This window comes from Pungitius pungitius, chromosome 2 (genome assembly GCF_949316345.1).
Source record: "Pungitius pungitius chromosome 2, fPunPun2.1, whole genome shotgun sequence".
Lineage (NCBI taxonomy): Eukaryota > Metazoa > Chordata > Actinopteri > Perciformes > Gasterosteidae > Pungitius > Pungitius pungitius.
Genome location: NC_084901.1, coordinates 31,595,320 through 31,615,031, shown reverse-complemented (window position 1 = coordinate 31,615,031; position 19,712 = coordinate 31,595,320).

Genomic DNA, 19,712 nt, shown 5'->3' with positions numbered 1-19,712 from the left:
TTAAAGGATAATTCTTTTTTTTTGTGATATTAAGATATTTTTGTGGCCTGGGATTTGTGTCTGGGGCTTGTATTTATCAAACATCTCAGAATTAATCTGAGTTTCATACATAACGTTTGTTTTTGGACAGAAGTCCTAGGTTAAATACACATGAGAGATCATTTTAAAGGCTCCTGCGCACACACAGTGGGAGAGAAATAGAGCTCATATGAGACAATGTTATTAGGGGTGAATTTAACAATGTATTTCGTTTTATATGTTGATATGAATTCAAATTAAATCCGAGCCCTAAAGTGATGGATATATAATGCGTGTTACCTGCCCCGATGAGGGGAAACGGGCCTGTTGATGGCACGGCCTGTTTCCCTTGACACTGGCACTAACCACTTTTACGGCTTTGTGGGATTTACAATTTCAAAACCTTGTAGGAAGCACTATAACGCTTAAACATTTAAGAGATCTTCAGTCTTTGAATGCAAAGCCAACGTTGGTTGCACACACTGTGATGTAAGTGTCCCAGACCACAGGTGCGATCCTGCATCTGTAAGTAAGAAGGTGAATACTGATCAAAGGTACGGATATTTGTTTGAAGATTTAGTCAACAATTACCACCATATAAACCTACTAAATATGGAATTGTATCGATAGAATGAATTTTCTTTTTTTTTACCATCTATATTTTACCATCTTTCCCAATTTGACACTCGTTTAAACACTTGGTATAAAAAAAGAAGGAACATTTGAGCTGCTACCGAAGATACTGTCTTAGCAGAAGACAGCAGACCCCTTGCAGCTTGGTTCGAAGTTACAAAACAAAAGATCAACCATATCCCCAACCAATATGACTCAACCCAAATGTTTAAGCCACCTTAATCCTGATAATACCCTGAATCAAACGGATCTCATGGCTAGACCGGAGGCACAAGGAACTTTCTTTAACCCTGATGGAAAAAAATGGAGGGCCTTCAGGAACTGTAGCAACTTAAATTAAAATCTCCAAGCAAATAAACAGAACAGATTCACATTAAAGGTCAGGCGGTTCAATCGGAAACTGAAACACAACCAGGCTGTAATACAACATTTCAAACTTTGCAAGAGCATTAACGCCCATGATTTCAAAAAAACAAATAGAAATGTCAGAGCCGGACACGGAGACGTCTCCACGCGACCTTCTTTTCATCACGGCAACATGCGAGATAAATTGTTTACCCGCCATCCATCGGGGATGGAAGCGGAGAAGAAGGGTACAGTAAAAGAGAGCGAGAGAGAGAGGGGGGAGAGAAGCCGTTAGCGAGGGAGGCAGAGATAGAAACGGGGTGAGAAGGGGGCTGACGGCGTGTGGATATAATCCTAGACGTATTAAACTCCAGGGAGTGATGCTGGATTTTTTACGTTAATAATGTGCACCAGCCCATGACAAGCAAACTGGTTGTGGATGCTACATTCATTTAAATGAGGTAATTTACTTTTCCAGCAGACCGCTACCTGAGATGAGACCAATCCCATCTGCAGCATGCTGCTTCACACGTCACACGGCACACATTTCATTATGTTGCACTGAAGGCCTTTTGTTTTTCCATCTGCACAAATAAACACATTCCATGATAATTCAAGGGATTTCTTATGTGTTTTTATGTGCATGACCCCCTTATCAGCGGAAAAGCTCGGTGCTGCTCAGTTAAAGGAAACTATTTGCCTCTGAGTGCGTCCTGGTTCACTGAGTCTTTCACCTCGCCGTAATCTTTGTCTCAGTAAATCACACCATAGATATATATTTCCCCCGTGATGTTACAATGTGTCGTTGTGTCTTTAGTTCCCTGCATGCCCTAAAAGCGCCTTATGTTTGCCATCTCATCGTGACATGATCACTTTGAGTCACGGAGCGTCAACAAGTTTTCATTAAATACTCTTCCGGATTACATTGTAACTTATTGATGATGATTACTTATATTGTAATTAAAGACCATATATTAATTGCACCTTGTGTGTGTGTGAGCAGACTTGAGGGGGAACCATTCTGATGTTCATACTATGTATCTCTAACCCAAACATGCCGGCATGTGTAGCACCGCACCGCAAACTGTAATCCACCACGAGTGGTTAAGCGTCTCAAGCATGAAACAGTGTTTACTTTGATCTCAGGCAGTGCCACAGACTTTACACTAAAACAACTTCAAAATAGAAAACTTCAAAATGCCCTGACTAACTGAAGACTGAAGAGCTGCATAAAGACAACGGAATTCGTGTGTCTTTTGGGATCATGAATATAAAATACATTATACTCTTCTCAGTAGTTTTGAGGAATGGTGGAATTTATTACAAAGCTTACAAACACTTTTTGAGAGGAAAATACATTTTTGTGAAATTCACTGACCAATGATGTTGTCTTAAAATGCGCTGCTTCACTCCATCACTCTTCTGGCTTGACTCAATTTTGTGATTTATTTTCTAAAGTGGCCACTTATACGAAAGAGGACATAGAAATGGTTTTCGGGAAAAGTAGCAGTCAATGTGACCTAAAAAGTGCAACACAGTTCCTAATTTTAAGCATAATGCCTGAAACATCAGTTCTCGGAAGAAGTTTAATCCGCCTATTAGACGACGAATATCATTTAAATGCAAAAGATCAGATCTACATTTCATCCTTGAAAGGTGCCCTGGCTCATTAGTCGGCTGCACATTACACTTCTCCAAAAGGAGGGCTGCCGGTTTCAAAGAGATCGGCCTTCCATACCGTCAGAGGCAGTGTCGGTCTCCGTACCCATAATTCATTGGGGTGCAGGTGCCGCCTTTGGACTTCTAACAGTCAGTCTATATTGCAGATCCTTGCGTCATCAGGTTGCAGTTATTGTCAGCAGCAATTTGAGGTTGGTCTGTTCTGTATACAACGTTCAGCACTGAGAGGTTGGTAACCCACGGTGGAAATAAAGTCTTGGAGATATTAAAGGTGCCATTATGCTTGATATTGTTTTTGTTTGTTATATGGCTTTCAGAAGGTCAGGGTGTACATCAGGGTGTTATACAAGTAAACTTTGGCAGAATCAAATAGCCTTGAGTTTTCAGTGTTTCACTTCAGTTTTATTGATTTTATTTACATATTCCTGAAATGTATTTTCAATTATTATAACTGCAAGGATTATATTATCACGTATGTTAGGGTGTGTTCTCAGTCTACTACAATTTATCTTGTGGAATAATTGTTTTAGAGCTGAATTCTGAGCCTATGATGAGTGGTCCTTTTGGGAGAAAATCAGTTGGAGAGATCTGTTGATTGATTAGTCATCAGAATTGAATAAGTCTTTGTCTAGTAAGAATTGAATGGTCGAGGACAAAAGTTAGTACTTTGTAATCAAAGTTTAAAATAAAAACCAAATCCCAGTTTACTGTAGTGTTTTTCTAGGGAAAAAGAGAGAGTAAATGTCTTAATGAATACATTTTTCTGAGATTATATACTAACGAAATAAATTAATTGAAATAGTCTCGATTCATTAACAATTAATGCAATCATTTCCTTATTTATCCCAATAGCCCAGCGTGATCTTTCTGGTCAGCTGCTTGTCCGTCAGCACTTAACCTTTTGTACAGGGGTTGTTTTCTGACAGACAAATGAACGCAGCGCAAGCTGAAGTCACAAACTAGGAGCAAAGAAAAATAAGCCAAATGCTTTGAATGCCAAGTCTGTGATTTTATCAAACCATTTTTTTTTCATTGATATGGCAAGGAACTGCTTACAAAAATATGTGCACAGTCTCGCCCGCAGAATATAAAGTACAACAGTGCAGACTGGGTTTGTTCCCTAAGTACCAGTGGGATCCAGCAACCCCTTTTCGCCAAGTGATCCACTAAATGGAAAGAGGAAAACTCTGCCAAGTTCAGTGTCACAGAGCGAGCTCATTTTAAAGTGTGTACCATAATAATCAAGGCTTGCCTGTTTGCATTCTCACACAAAAATCTGACCGTTGGAAACATTTTATTTCTACTCCGTCCGATGTTGTTCATTGTTCTCCATCCAATTTCCCTCTTTAGAATAGGGACCAGTGAGCAGCGCAGCCAGCCTGAGCACCTCACAGTCCTGAATGGTCGCCTGTTAATAATGAATGCGAGTCTTCTGTTGTACCTATATCATACATGAGAAAGCTTTTATGCAGGTCGAGACGCAAAGTCTGAAAAAATCAATGTACCATGGCCCCCGGGTCACCCACTTTTTATTGTACCATGTCATATACAAGTCTTGAGTAAATAGCAGACAGAAGGTGTGCTATTAAAGTCAAGTGAAGAGAAGAGAGCCAGAAAACTGGAGAAAAAGGACAAGGTGACCTAAGCTGAGTCACATCAAAGGACTCGAGACCTGAAGTGAGGGTCGCCCCTTTTCTGTGTGTTGTATCGGAGTGACATACTCTTTAAATTGTCTTGTTCAGCATTCTCATAGAACCTTGCTTTTCATAACGATTAGCTCCTTTCTCAACAAGCTCCCCCTCACTCCCCTCACCACTACTGACTGGCTCAGGGGTAGATCGGGGTCGTCCTACACCACTAGATCCTAGATTTGAACCCCGGGCTAGTTGATGTGTCCTTGACCCCCAAATTGCTGGATGAATTAAGTGAGAACATGCTGACATGTAGAGCTAAAGAGCTTTGAGTGGTTCGGAAGAATAGAAAGCAACAAGTCCTTTTACTTACTTTCCTTTAAAAAACGTAGTAAATATACAGGTTGATATGGGTTTAATTTCGGAGATTGCCTATATCTTCATGTGTTCTGGACGAATTGCAAATTGTTGCTTGAGGGGCAGTTTTTAAACGCCACCGAACAATGTCACAGAAATAGACTTCCTGATCCCCAAGGAGAGTTTGTTCGATACTGTCAATACAACATTGCCGAATCTCTCTCATCCCCATTCAGCTACCAGCTTCCTTCGTCTCAATTGAGGCAATTTCTCCTCATGGCTGAAAATTATTGCTCACTTGGGCTGCTTTCTCAATTTTCTTTTGATTGTGTCATTCAAAAGCTGCTGTCATGTTTCTCTTCTCTGCCGCCACTCTGCCTCCACAAAAGCTAATTGTGTGAAATGATGCTGCCGGCCTCAAGTCATCGGTAGCCCATTGTAAGTACTGTCTTTCCCAATTTAATGCTTCACCCTCAATTTTGTAAGAAATGTCATTTTCTCAGACAATCTCTTACTAATCATTGATCTTATGTTATTACAACAGTTAACCAGGCTTAACGGTAGAGTTGACAATTCTCGAGGAAGATTGTTGATATTTGAACTTTTGATCACCATCGATGCTCCCTTAGAACCTCGCCACACGTCGCAGGTTGCATTTCTCTGGCTCCCCACTGTGTCTGTCGCATACTCTTCACACATCCAGGACCTTTCCATCGCATTATTCTCGACCACATTAAACGCGTTAATGTTGACAGCCCTAGTTTTTTGCAATGCAAAGCATTTATTTTCGACGGACTGACCCACATTGGGACTCATTTGCATAGTATATTTGTTTTTTATTAATATTTAAATAGATAAACTTGTGTTTGTGCTATATATGACCCTAACCGTTCTTTCACCAGTAACCAATACCCCTGCATTTGTTTTCATTTTCGTCTAGTTCCATCTATCCTATTACTACAAAATGAAACTCTTGCTGTAAGAATTTTAAACATTTCCTGATTCAGATTCACATTTGTTTGTCTTTACGTACCAAAGACTCTGACGGATAGATTCCTTCCTCGTCTTTTTCAGAACGAAAAGGTCATGTGAACTGGCAACAAGATAACATGCCAATTGAAAGGCATTGGATTGCACTCTGAGGAGTTACTTGCCCTGTGGAGAGGGCCTCTGGCAGCCAGTTTGCTTGCATGCAGGCTCACTGAGTGAGTCTAGAACCATTTGGCACGATGCCTCCGGTTGCAAACATTCAGAGCCTCTGATGGACGGCTCTGTAAGAGCGCTTAGCGTCCACTATGAATAAATGAACTAGAATTTCCTTTGTACCCTCTGACTTCATAAATGTTCCAATTTGGAAATGATGTTTCCCCCTGTTTCCCGGGGGGACAATTTTTCGCAAAACATGTCTATGACTGAACACAAAATGTGATTTAAAGTTAAATTCAACCATCGAAAATCTCATTTGAGGCTTCACATGAAACTATTGTCAAACATTACAAATTCCTGTAGGGCTTTAACTCTTTAATTGTTTATCTCCCTGCCTTAATTTCCTCACCCTTTAACATCATTTGCATCTGTTATATGATAACAAACACTATATTTACACATACAACAGAAATAAAGCCGTCCAATTAACTCCCAGTTATTATCGCTCCACACAGTGTTTACTTAACAGCTTTTTGTTACTGGATTGTTGTAAGTGCAAATCAACTCTTTTCCACAGACAAGTTACAGACAAGACGACAGAGATTTGACCCCCAGGAAAGGACCTTATACTCTCCTCATGAACAGCAGAAATCGTATTTGTTTCACAGTTCTTTCCAATCCGTGTTACTAAAGAGCAGGTCCCTGTAATTAGCAGAATTGAATAGTCAATAACCTGACTATGATTTGATGACCCCAGTGTGAGAGAGCTTTTTAGTACTCGTTTGTTCAGCAAAATGGAAGCTAATAACAAATTGCTGCGTACAGGCATTTCTTATCATTAGAACAAGATACTCATTGGGGCATGAAATCTCATGAGACTCAATGCACTGCACGTATCGACCAGTCAGTGGCCTATTTGGAAAAATACCCATTTTGTTAAGTGTATGTGTATGTATTATTTTGGATGATTACAAAGAAATGACATCATATGTTTGTTTTAATAACATTTGGATCCACCATTTTGCCTGGATGAACACACGGAATAAAATGATAGCCGTTGTTGTAACACTCAAAGGTAGATATAGTTTTCGAGATGAGTGAGCTTAACTCTGGGCTCGTATCCCATGGTTACAGGGATATAACTATAGAGCTTTGAATGTCAGCAGAGGAAGACCACACAATAATAAAGACACTGGAATCCGAGGGTAGAATTAGTTTGAGCTATAAGGTAGAAATCAACAGAACATACGATGGGGCGTGCACATCAGTGGTATCAGTAGTGTTGCATGCTGGTTGTGCGATTGTGTGTGTGTGTGTGTGTGTGTGTGTGTGTGTGTGTGTGTGTGTGTGTGTGTGTGCGCGCGCGCGGGGGTCTTGAAGGTGTATAACAAAACAATAAATTGTGTGTCAACTCTGTGGTTTCCCGAAAAACTCCGGGATTATTGAAACATATTCATCTTCCTCCAGAAGCCTCTTCTTTTTCTCCCTGAGCTTTTCAGTTCCACCTTTTAAAGGCCAAATGTTTTGGTGCCACGCTGTCAGCTCGCGCTCCAAGTGTTGAGTAGGCTGTCAAACTCAATCACAGAGAGGTCCAAAATTAAAAACTGACGTGAATAGTCAAGCAACGAGCGCAGTGTTTGGTTGCTGGTGACGGTGAATGTGGTCAGAAAAGTCTCTTGTTTATTTCTCCAAGGAAAGACCTCCCCCACCATCCCCCCCCCCCCCACAGTTACTTAATCGTCTTTGGTCTTGTTTGTAGCTTGTGACCTGAGGTTTTAAAATAACAACATCCCCCCCCCCCCCCCCCCCCCGCGTTACACCCGTCCACCAATATGACAGACAGTGTGTTTTTGTTAGGTCTGGATTACACCTTCTGGGGCCAACGGGTCTCCAGCGATGAGCCCTGAGATGTCGGGGGTGGCCGTGGCAGACGTAGGTTCCTCCAGTAAATGTACAAGTGTCCTCGGGCAAGACAACGAACCCCAAATGATCTCCTTAAAGCTGGGCCAGCGGCGTTTGAACGGGTGTGAATGTGAATTAGTTTAATAATTCACCTCGCCACATGTGCTTGTTAACTGGCTCACGCGGGGCTTTCCAACCGTTTCTCCAGCTCTCTGATGTAAAATCTGCATCTTCAGCCCTTGCACGGTTGTTGGCATCCTCAATCCGGTCATCCCAGAGGATAGTAAATTGTGACTTTTGTCACTTCTCTTTTAAATACTGTTGCACATAATAATGGACAGTATTGATACATTGGCTTCTACTTTCCTAAAAACTGGTTACACAAACAGTCACTATCCCAAATTCAAACATTGGTCTAGCCGAATAACCCTTTTTGCAATTTTGTGACCAAATGTGCAAATGCAAAAAAACAAACAGCAAAAGTTGCTGGAGCAGGATGAATAGATTCATTGTAGAAGGAATACAGCATAATCGGGTGTAGTCATAGGAAGAATGATAATCACATCAGCTCCTCTCATTCCCTTTCAGAGAGGTTTTATTACATATATTATTTTGTTTCAACATTCCTTTGGAAAGCCCCAAAACAAGCAACTAATGCAACCTGCTTTTTGCTTTTTGCTCCCTACAGCCGTACTCTCACAGCAGGTCATGTTACTGAACAGTTTATTAGGCTTAATGTTGGATACACACTTCCAGAAAACACCATAAATCTGGTGTTGAAGCCATCCATTGGTAGGCAGGACTAAGAATAGCAAGGTCCTCCTCCATCACAGCAGATTAAAAAGGGACAGAAGCACAGAGAAGAGCGTATGTGTGACTTGAATACATCTGCAAGTGTTATGACACAATTCACAAAAGTAACTCTAGATTTTATTTCATCTTTGGGGAAAAACAGATTTGCCACCATAAGCCGCTACGATAGCTCCAGTGTTTGATGAACATGGCACAGCCAAATCAGAAAGCTGTGTTAGTTTGAAGAGCCTTGAGGAGTAAACCACGACATAGAATCCTAGATGTGTTCACATGCTTCTTCCGTCGGTTCAGAAAATGAATAAAATGTACCTACTTCGAATTCAACATCAGGAAAAGGCCTTTCTGACACCAACCACTGTTCCAGATAGCACATGGGTGTGAATCATGTAGCAGCATCTTAGGCCTTCGGGGTGCTTAACTGCAGCGTGCGGTGTTTAAACCGAGAAGTGCATTAGGCCCATCGTCTTGGAGCCCCAAATGCTTCAAGCTAAAAGATTCATCTTGAACAGAAAAGTGCTGCTCCTCAGAGGGTTCACTGAGAACTGGCCACACAACTTTCTTGGCTCATTTAACCATAGGAGAGCCAACCCCCAAATAACCCCCTTAAAAAAAAAAAAACAGGTTAAAAAGCACTCATTCATGCTTGTATTGGAGGGTTGAGGTTTAGCTTATGCAGTCAATTTGTTGTCTATCAGTTTTGCCCGGGGAGAAGAGTAATAGTGTCATCACTGGGAATGATCGGTGGAGCGAAGCGCATTAGAGAGGAAGTGTTATTGAGCAATGTTTTACCCTTTCTTGTTACTTCCTGGGAGAGCAATTACTGTGTTTGAGTAACCAATGATTGAGACGAGATGCGGTCGCTGTGCGTGTAATTGATGAGCGTTGTCGTACGCACAACAAGGTGGAATTCATTTTAAAGAGCAGCGTTTTGTTGTTTTTTGAAGCCGTAGGTTTCAAAGGGACGCTGTGCGGCTCCAGGATTTTCCTCAACTCGTGAGCCGCAAAAACACGTTTTGAAAGCAAATAGCAGAGCGATGTTGTCGTTATCAGTACTGCTGAGCAGCACCGTAACATAAATCCATCCATCCATGCAGGGCCTCCCTGCAGCTCGCTGCTAGCCCTCATCACACACACACACACACACACACACACTTCCATCAAATCAAGTGGTGCTCATAATACAGTATTTGAAGCCTCTGTTTTATGTTACACCACTAAATGGAAGGTCGTGTAGGAGTGTTGTAATATCTGTTCATGTACTGTTGTTTGGTAAAGATTCAGATTCAATTGAGAACAATGACAAAAAGAATAATTGATTCTTCATGTCATATTGCAATGGCAATATTAGATATTTATTTAAAAATCGGTAAGCCCAAATTACCTTTCGGCAAGTATCAGGAGTTCTGTGAACTTGTGTGACTCAAACACAGCAGAACGTTGCTACTGTAGCTAAATATATGTATTCATTTCAAATCCTATATTTAGACGCCTAACCCTCATTGCATTCTGCAGCTCAAAATATTGCATTATTTTCATCGGTACAGAAGCAGCAGAAGCTAAGCCGATACTCGGTCTCTCCTGTAAACCTGACTTTTGAAATTTAAATACTTAATGTAACAAATATAAAACGGATAAATTTCAAAAGGTTATTTTTATATGGGAATGAAGCAATGTGCTTTCTGCTAAGTCAAAATATAAACCACTTCCGGGTCAGATTGAAGATTTTTCAGGTTACAGTTAATCAAGTTTCACACCCCTTTATTGGTCATTTTTTTGATGAATTGAACAAATTAAAATATCTACATAAATATTATCAACAAAATGTTTTTTACCCCTATACCAGTGCAATGGGCTGTGTCAAACAGTTTGGCATGATTATGATGAATTCTTAAACTTTGACTAAATTGACTATTACCTTTTTAATGTCAATCAATGTCAAGGGATTTTGTATTTAGGGTTAGAAGTGTTTTACTTTTCTGACGTCTTTACCACTTTACTGGTGTGAAATGTTTCACATGTAATTATTCCAGTGTCATTCCATTTTGATGGAAAATCCCATTTAAAACATGTGAGACATTAAACTACATAAAAAAAGGTTTAGGATCCACATTATGGCCAGAAGGTCAAGGATTCGAATCCCCCAGGAGTGATCAAAACAAATCAAAATGTGGTATTGGGAAGTAACATCTGCCCCAATTAAAACAACAAAGTTAGTATGAGGGGAAAATATCTTTGCCACCAAGCTCAGCTTGGTAGGTAATTTATTGTGATTTTGTTTATCATTTTTCAGAATAACTTTGTGTACTACACACTCGCAATTCTTTTAAACAAACCATTCCATGTGACATTGTCAGCTTCTCCCCATTGTCCCTCTTACAGTCAGGAATACAAAATGGTAAAATGGTAAAATGGTCGCGGGTAAAGGATTTAAATAGGTTTGTGCCCCATTTAGAGAGTAGTAAATTAGCCCTTTAAGTATTCTTAAATATTTCAGGACCTAAATTGACAAGACCTTAAGAGATGCCTAAGCACTGGTGTACAATACAAGCCAAAATGCGTTGTATCGTATTATCAATTCACATTGTATTTAGTTCAATAGCTAGAATCTCACAGTAAGTGACAGAATTAGAAAGAAAAATCAAAATGGCACAACATAATAAAAGTGAAAGGGTTCACACTAGAGTGGCCTATAGCTCTTGATGCCAGTAACACTGTCATTCCTTGTTCATGGCACTAGTAAAAGTAATATTTAAAAGCATATTTCATCTACTTATTTAAAACAACATTTCTACATCTTGAATGTCGTTGAGCTTCAGCCGGACAAAAAGAATTTGCATAGACATTGAAATCCATGAAGCCGATGAGTGTAGCTGGCTGTGAAGTTGATCTTACCCTCACTTACACTGTTTCATCTCAAAAAGCAGCACTGCAATGTTTCACCAATACGTCCTCAGCGTGTCCGTTTGAATAGTGCTTGAAATGACATTTAGAAAATGCCCTTTTGTCTGCTCTACTCATTATAGGTAAGGCAAGCGGGAACAAATGGTTTTGGATTATGTAAAATAGAGTTATAGAGTCTAACCCTTTGGCAGTACCCCTCATAGGAAAGACCTGATGGAGATGTAAAAGGGAGAGCGTTTGCGTTTGAGACGAGAGACGCCTTCGTATTTAAAGAAATGAAAAAATTCACACCACACAAAACTGCTCTTATGAAAACAAATGATTACTGTGAATGGACCAGGTGGCACAAAGTGTTTCCCTATCATAGGAGTGCTCAGTACTCACATCTTGCATTTATCTGTTGATAAACTCTACTTGCTATTGATGAGAGATTATGAATCTGCCTAGTAAACAATATGTCGTGCACAACAACTTCAAACTGTATAGAACTAATGACCCATGTTAAAATCAATATTAAGCCGGGCAGTGCCACCCTCCTGTCCTACACCTGTTTCCTCAGGTATACAACACATTGACCTGTACCTGAGGTGTGGCTTATGATCCGTGCACATTATTTTTTTTATCTTAGATGTCATGAAAAAATACTGCCCAAGTTAATTAGGCCTAATTAGAGTCAATAACCTGTGCGGTTTGATCACAAACTTCATTTCCAACTGTAGATCTGAAGCCTCAAAGCTTCTTTTTTATACGCCTTTAGCGGCGGAGTGAACCACGTCAGCATCTGCTCTATGCACCTTTTAATGCGCATATGAGTCCTACACAAGTACACGTGTCTGCCAATTTTCATTTTCTGATAAATAATAAACCTTTACAGGATGTTCCTGTCTGGCTATTCTGGTCTACATAAGGAGGCGTTATGGATTATATTCCACTTTGGTCCTTTGGTGGCAACATGTTTGAGCCTTGCAGCAACATGTATAAATGGTCATCAGCACAGACCCCCCCGCTGTGGAGGAAGTAGACATATTTGCTGTGATACTCCCTCAGTGCTCGCCCCGATCCACGTGACCACGCTATCGCACGTGACTGCTCTTTAGAACAGTGTGGGACTTGTTTTCAGTGTAACGGTGTAAGCGAGTGTCAGCTTCACAGACTGACAGGACGAGCTGTGCACGTCCCCTAATTTGAAGGCTCCAATCAAGAACTCATGAGGTGATTATCTCAAAACAACCATGCGCTTAAAAGTTTAATTGGGAAATTTCAACAACTCTCTTCGCCAGCTGTCTGTCATTTACAGTCCTAACGAGCTGTGACTACTAATAAGCAACCTGTCTACAACGAATGGGGAAACTCCATAAACAATCTGTCGGGATTTGGTTTTAAACATGAACCATTAAGAGTGGTGTGTCTTGCATAAACCAATGACCTTTGGCCAAGTGTGACCCAGACGGAGGCCACGCCCCCAGCTGCGTCTCTTGTTTGGTGGAGGCAGCCGTTGAAGGATGGTGCCTTCGTGGTCCGTGTGCTGAATGCGTAGACTGAACCTGAGCAGTCTCCCAATGAGGAGGTCTGGCCTAGGGGAGCATTTCCTGCTTGGGTCATCATCTTTTCAACCTGCCGTTCCCGTTGCCTAGCAACCTGCTGCGCTTGATGAAATGCAGCCAGAGATGGTAATCTTCTTATTTCATTTCATTTAGGAAGATATGCCTCCCCCTCGGTTTATGATATTTTTTAGGCGGGGAGAGAAGAACATTTTCTGGTCATTTTAAATTCAATTCAAATTAGTTAAGCCATGTAGGCTAATATTGCAATCTTGAGACACACGATATCAATTATCATGTCAGCAAACATGTTGATTAACTTTTAGCAACCAAGTTCAGTTTCATTTGAAAAAAAGTTTCATTTAAACCAACTCTCAAGCTCTAAGAATTACAAACATAACCAACTGGGCATTAATAAACAAAGTGAGCAGGACAATAAGGAGGGGAAACCAGCTCTGGGACAGGGCCCTCACCACAATTCTAATGTTAAAAACCCATCTATATTGTATATTATTTTATAGTCCAATATAGGTCCATGAACAGTGACGTGCCTCCTTTCCTCCTGTAAAGTTTACTATGGGACCACAATCTGTCTCTGTCTCTCAGTGGGTTGAAAAACAGTTGGTGTGTCGAGTGCAGGGACTTAAAATGCTTTTTTTTTTTTTATGGTAACCCAGAATGGGAGCTGGTGTTCTGACGGAGGAGCAGCATGTGTCTAGATTTAGGCACATTTACGTGCAGCATGTGATATTCTTCACCCTGGTTTCGAAGTATTCTCGCTGGGACGCCTGTGACAGAACACAAATAGACTACGGTTTCCCCCCTCGTCTTGATCTCGCTCTCCCTCTCCCTCCGCGCCGTTTGAAGCTTTTTCACCTTGTATAAACCCGGCCGGTGGTGGCGATGCGGGGCGGCCGCATGCGGGAGGACCGGCTGGACCCCGGGTTTGAAGTGCGGATGAGCAGCAGATCTGTTGCTGCGTGGGGGCCGGCCCGTATTTCTTATACTCTTATACTGAGCTGGACCGATCCTCCACTTTCCTTTTCACATCACAGTTTTACATAACACTTAAACAATAACCGCAACGATAGTAGTTTTAAAAAAAAATACATAAAAAATGTATTTATTTACTTGTGATCCTGCTGTGATGCTGTTTTTCAGAAATGCACTTGGGGAATTTCAGCGAGAGGCCGCAGGCAGCATGAAAAACCTAAATATTTTCTTTTTTTTTAACGGTTGGGAAAACACAGTGTGAATGTAAGATCCTATGAATCAAGGCAGCATCAATATGCATCTTATTGGGATGCTTGTACCTGATGTTTATCCTCAGAACAAACATTTGCTGTTTTCAATAACAAAAAATAAATGATTTTGAGGCCTCCCAAAGTCACGGAGGACCTGATGCCTGGCAGATGGCAGTCCTTGTTGTGAGCCTTTTTTACAACCTAAAATCAAATCAATATTTTGATACAACATTTACATTTCAATAAATAAAATTAGGTGAATCACACGTCCTGTACTCATTGTGATTATCTTTGGTAGCAAATTATTTCTAAAATCACTGATGATATAGCGAAACGGATTTTCTAATCTGTAGCACATTATACAAACTTAAATAAAAAGGACGTGGTTCAAGCCGCCACAATCTATTGCCTTTACGGGTTCATAGTGGTTAAGTATATAATAACTATACCTTTTCTCTATTTAACATTCCCCACATGATACTGTACATTTACATTGATTAATAGTGCACAGTATTTATGTGTATTCTTGTCATCTCCAACATGTAAAGCGTATTTTCTTTTAAATCCAAATAGCTTTGCAATGCGAATGTGAACAATTCTGCATCATTGTGGTATGATTTTGAGTAGAGACAGCATTCAAACACGTAGAAACCCCCCCCCTGGAGTCCAGACTCTGGTGGTGGTGGTGGAGAAGGGCCGATGATGAGTGAAGAATGCCTGACAGCTGGCTGCAGGGGCCTGGAGTGGAGTGGAGTGGAGCGGAGTCGCATCCAGTATCGCACTGAAATGACACCTGACGGGAACAACGGAGAGAACCCCTTTAAAGGTTTGACAGCAACAATATGATTGGTTTAGAGACACAGTGGTTGGTTGGTTGGTTGGTTGGTTCCACCTGGACGCAGCCAATCTCAGCTGACAGTATAATGCTGGGAGACCAGCTGAGGCACATAGAAATATAGTCTTCCTTCCTGAACTACCGCTTGAGCTCCATGCATACGTTTTGAAATACTGTTATGTCTTTTAACAACAGGCTTTGTTTTTGGAAATGTTTCCAGAGGATCCTGTTCCCCGTGGTCAGCCCTTTTCCAGCTTTATTAGAGTAGTCAATGTCAAATAAAACGGCTTGAAATGAAACCTGTCTGTTATATCCAGTGTTTTGAGCTTTTCATAGAGACAATTGAAATCAAAGACCAGAAGAATTTACTAGCCTTCAATCACAGAAAATGGTTTAGAGGTGTTTTTGAGATCCTGCTCTATTGTGAAACTAAATATAAAACCATTTCTGTGCATAATGTATTGCCAGGGTAAATGCAAGGCTACCATTCAACCTGAGGCAGTATTTTTGTTGCTGAGAAATTGTAATACTTTGTCTAACTTCTGAGTGAACTCGTTCTACACCACGTTCCTGGAAGGAGACAGAGAGTGTGTGGGTGTGATTGTGTTTGCATACACCGCCCGTGCCCCTTTGTAGTACAGTATTAAGTGTACACCCTCTTCTCAGTTGTGGCTTTTGTTTTAGAGTGAAAAAATGTTTCCCAGTTGCAATGATATTGAATCAATATCAATTTGTTTCAGAACAACATTATAGAGTATCACACCCCTTATCCTTGTGGTTGGTTTGTTTGTTTCAACTGCTCTTCAAAATCACGTGAACTGGCAAACACTTACTTGGACATTTTTATTTTAACATAACCAAAATGATTTATAACCTGCATCACTGAAAGTGAGATTCTCCGTTCTTAAGAAAGTCCCCCAGCTGTGTACTTAGTGCAGGACCACTTCTCTTTACTCTAACAGGGATACCTACTACATATTATAAATTGTTGATAGATAGCTTCTGCAACATTATGTTAAGAACCGTTCAAACGAAAGGCTCCCAATCTTACATCATGCACCCTTTTTAAATTAGCATGACCTTTAAGGCCACCAGCTATTCACTAAAAACTGGCGAGGCGCTCCACGTTTTATTATCTGTTCCTTTTAACCTTTTAACTGATGGCATTATCATTATTGCCATGAAACACTAGAGACAAGCATATTGTACCAACACAGTCTGCTCATTTAAACAAAAGGCAAACTTTTTATTTTACTTTTGAAAGAACAGTAGATCAGTAAGTCTAAGATCAGCATGCAGACTGTTCCATTATTTATGTGCATACGGCCATCTTCCATCTAACGAGGCATAGGAAATGTTCTTACCAGATCCTATAGAAAGATGGAATCCTTATCAGCCCCTATTGTTTTCATTTTATTCATATATTACATCAATTGACTGCCTTTTAATCTCATGAAGTAATTGGGGAGAAGTGATCACCCTATAACGTGATACAGGAAAGACGATGTCGTGTTGGAGAATCTAGCTTGAGAAAACAGCTACGTATGGCAGGTGTGGCTCATTCATTCTGTTCATTAAGACGTCCGGCGCCTTGGCCTCCAGTAATATTGACATCAGACAGCTGCCTAGATCTTACACACAAAAACCGTGCAGAGAGGAATGTCATTTCAACAACATGCATATGCCCCTCTAGCCATGACCCTATTTGGATTGTAGTAGATGCAATGCAGCATAGCAGAAACTGCTCCCCAGCATTGGCTTCGCTGCCTTTGACCATCCAGAAAAAAAAACGAATTAGCTCTTTGGAGCCACTCCAAGCAAAAAAAAAACGAAAGCGATCAGAAGCGCAATAAGGGAAGAATCGCCTTTTGGTGCAGCTCATGCTCAGAGAGCTTCAAAGAGCAGCATGTTAACAGAGCAGATGCAGCAGCAGACATGACTCCCTAAGTTACTGATGTAGAAATGTAGAAATATCAGTCATTATGCGCTCAGTGAACACAGGCTGTACACTTACAGGTTGAGTCGCATGAGGCTTTGGACAATAAAAGTCACCTGTTAAGTATTTTAGTTCATTAGTACTATTTAAAAGCTGCTGGACACAATTGTTCCTTTTATGACCTATATTTTTTTGAGAGACCACAAATATTAAGGCGAACAGTCTGTGTAACCCATTTGCTATTCTTTTGACTATGATTTTTTTTTTTAAAAGTCCGGAGCAGTCGGCCAATATCAGGGATTTTTTTTGGGACACCAGATATAGAAGCCAAAACTCTCATTTCTGTGCGACGGTTTTACAGTCTCAGTAGCCACTTGACATGGGAGAATGTCGTTAGAATTGAGAGACGGCTAATCGCTGTGAACAGATATCTGCGTGCGGATGCCAGTAAACTGACCCTTCACTAAGCCCCCAGCTGCTGCTCCTTAAAGCCGTCTGAGCTACCATGGAACCCAAACCGTTATCTCGTTTTTCACAGACCAAAAAAAAAAAAAAAAGAAGCTGTTTTCAAAAGTGGAAGACACGAGGTTTCACGTCGTGTGTTTGACAGAATTATAAAGGATTTCAAGCTGATTCAACTGTCCAAAAAGGTTAAACAGATGGAGATAAAAACCTTCAGGTCGCACTGTTAAAGTGAACCGACAATAGCTCTAACAATTGTTAAAAGGCAAATGAAGCATGTGCCCACGTTCTGTATACCTTCAGTATCTGGCGGGGACAGAAGGGCTAATTAATGTTGTTTCGCCATCGACACATTGCCCTGTTTGTAATATTACATCCGTCTGATTTGTGAGGTAATAAGTAAGTTGCTCAATGGTGAGAAGAATTATCCAAGACTATTAACCAAAAGTTCTGTCTTGTATGCGTACAAGCTTTTGCATTTCTCATTGCTAACACCTATGAGCAGGCACCTCTTTCCTGGAAAAAAAAAAAAAAGCCTCCAGCTAACAGGAAAGAGTGCTCCTCCATAATGGAAGTGGCATTAGTGTATTGTTTTGAATACATCAGAGGAACTCTGCAGTTCTGCACGGGCAGAGTGACCCACCTCGGCGGAACTGACTAACACAAGCTGGGCTCCAGACTGCGACCATAAGTAGCATTTGGCCATCATTTCTGGAGACACTGCTCTATAATTGTTCTACCGAGAGCCCCATTGAGGCTACTCTCTCTGTTTTTCTTTTTCCCAAATCAGGAACAAGAAAATTGTGTTTAACACCAGGGGGGAGTGCGAGTGTGTTGGTCGCCAACTCCAGGATTGTGGGTTTACGTACGCATTATGTGCATTCACTACAATAATTGAAAGACTAACGATTCTGATTCATCAATGGCCCACGGATGATTTTGGCAAATGCATTTGATGGTTTACTCTAGGGCTGGCACATTGGGTGGTTCTAACATGGTTTTGTCTCTGGACAGCGTGCACCAATAGAGAGCAAAGATGGGGGGGGAGGGGAATGGTGTCACTTTACAACTGAGAAGATGAGAAACATCTTTTTATTCCTTTTGGGTTGATGTAGATTCTGTTACAGGTTGCGGGTCCATAATTTCAGACATTTGGATGTCTTGCGCAGCCCAAGTCCACAGTCCACAGTCCTAGTGCTCAGCACTCAGCCAATCAGTGAGAGAGGAGAGAAGCCACAGACGGGAACATACTGACGCACAGCGAGACACGCGCCTGAATATTGATTACTTCATTTGCATTTTGAATGAAATACCATCAGTTCAGTTAAAATTATGCGGTTTTTTTACTACACTTTGCCTTTAAAATATAACAGCAAATTGTTATTTTTGATACTACTGTATTGATGACCAAAGAACTAATCAGCACTACAGTTGAGATTTAAAAGAGGCTGCCATAAACACAAAACATTTCAAACATTTCCTGCTTCTCTGATTGTCATTGAGAGTGTTGAAAAAAACCTTGTGGCAGATGTTCCTGACAAAATATGTGTTTAATAATTCTAATTCAGACTTGACACTGTAATAACATGGTAAAGAATGCACATACAGTAGAAATAGCTAGTAGGAATTTAGTGCAAAAAAAGAAAGGCAGCACATTGTTACTTGATGTCTTGCACTGACCTTTAAGAAGAGTCGATAACCCCCCTGTAACACATTTCTTATATGCAAAGCACATTTCTAATTTAAACTCCTCAACATTGTTCAACAGTTTCAACTTGCTACTAATACATTTCTTTGTGTCCATTTTCAGGTTAAACAGATTGAACCTGAAAACTCCATGGAGCCACATATACAATGTAAAAGGGTGAGAAGAAATAAGTCATATTGATTCGTTTTGTTAAAAAAAGCAGAATTGGATACATTTGTTCGTTATTCGGGTTTTTTCTTCACATTTCTTTAGACAGGTGTACCTTATTCTTTGATTGGTCTCTAATGAGAATGCCGTGTTTGTGCAACGCCGTCTGAGCTGGAGGCTCGTCTTCATTCATTTTACATGAAGTGCCTGGAGAGATCCCACACAATATTCATCACCGATGACTACGTGAAGCAGGCAAAGATATTGCTGCACTTTTAAGTGCAAAGAAACGTCCAATGTAAACATGTGCAATAGAATTTATGCCATTTAACCGACACACACATTTAGATCAATGGCTTGAACCAACTTCACTGACCTCCATTAAAGGCACTTTCAATAATTGGCGTCAAAGT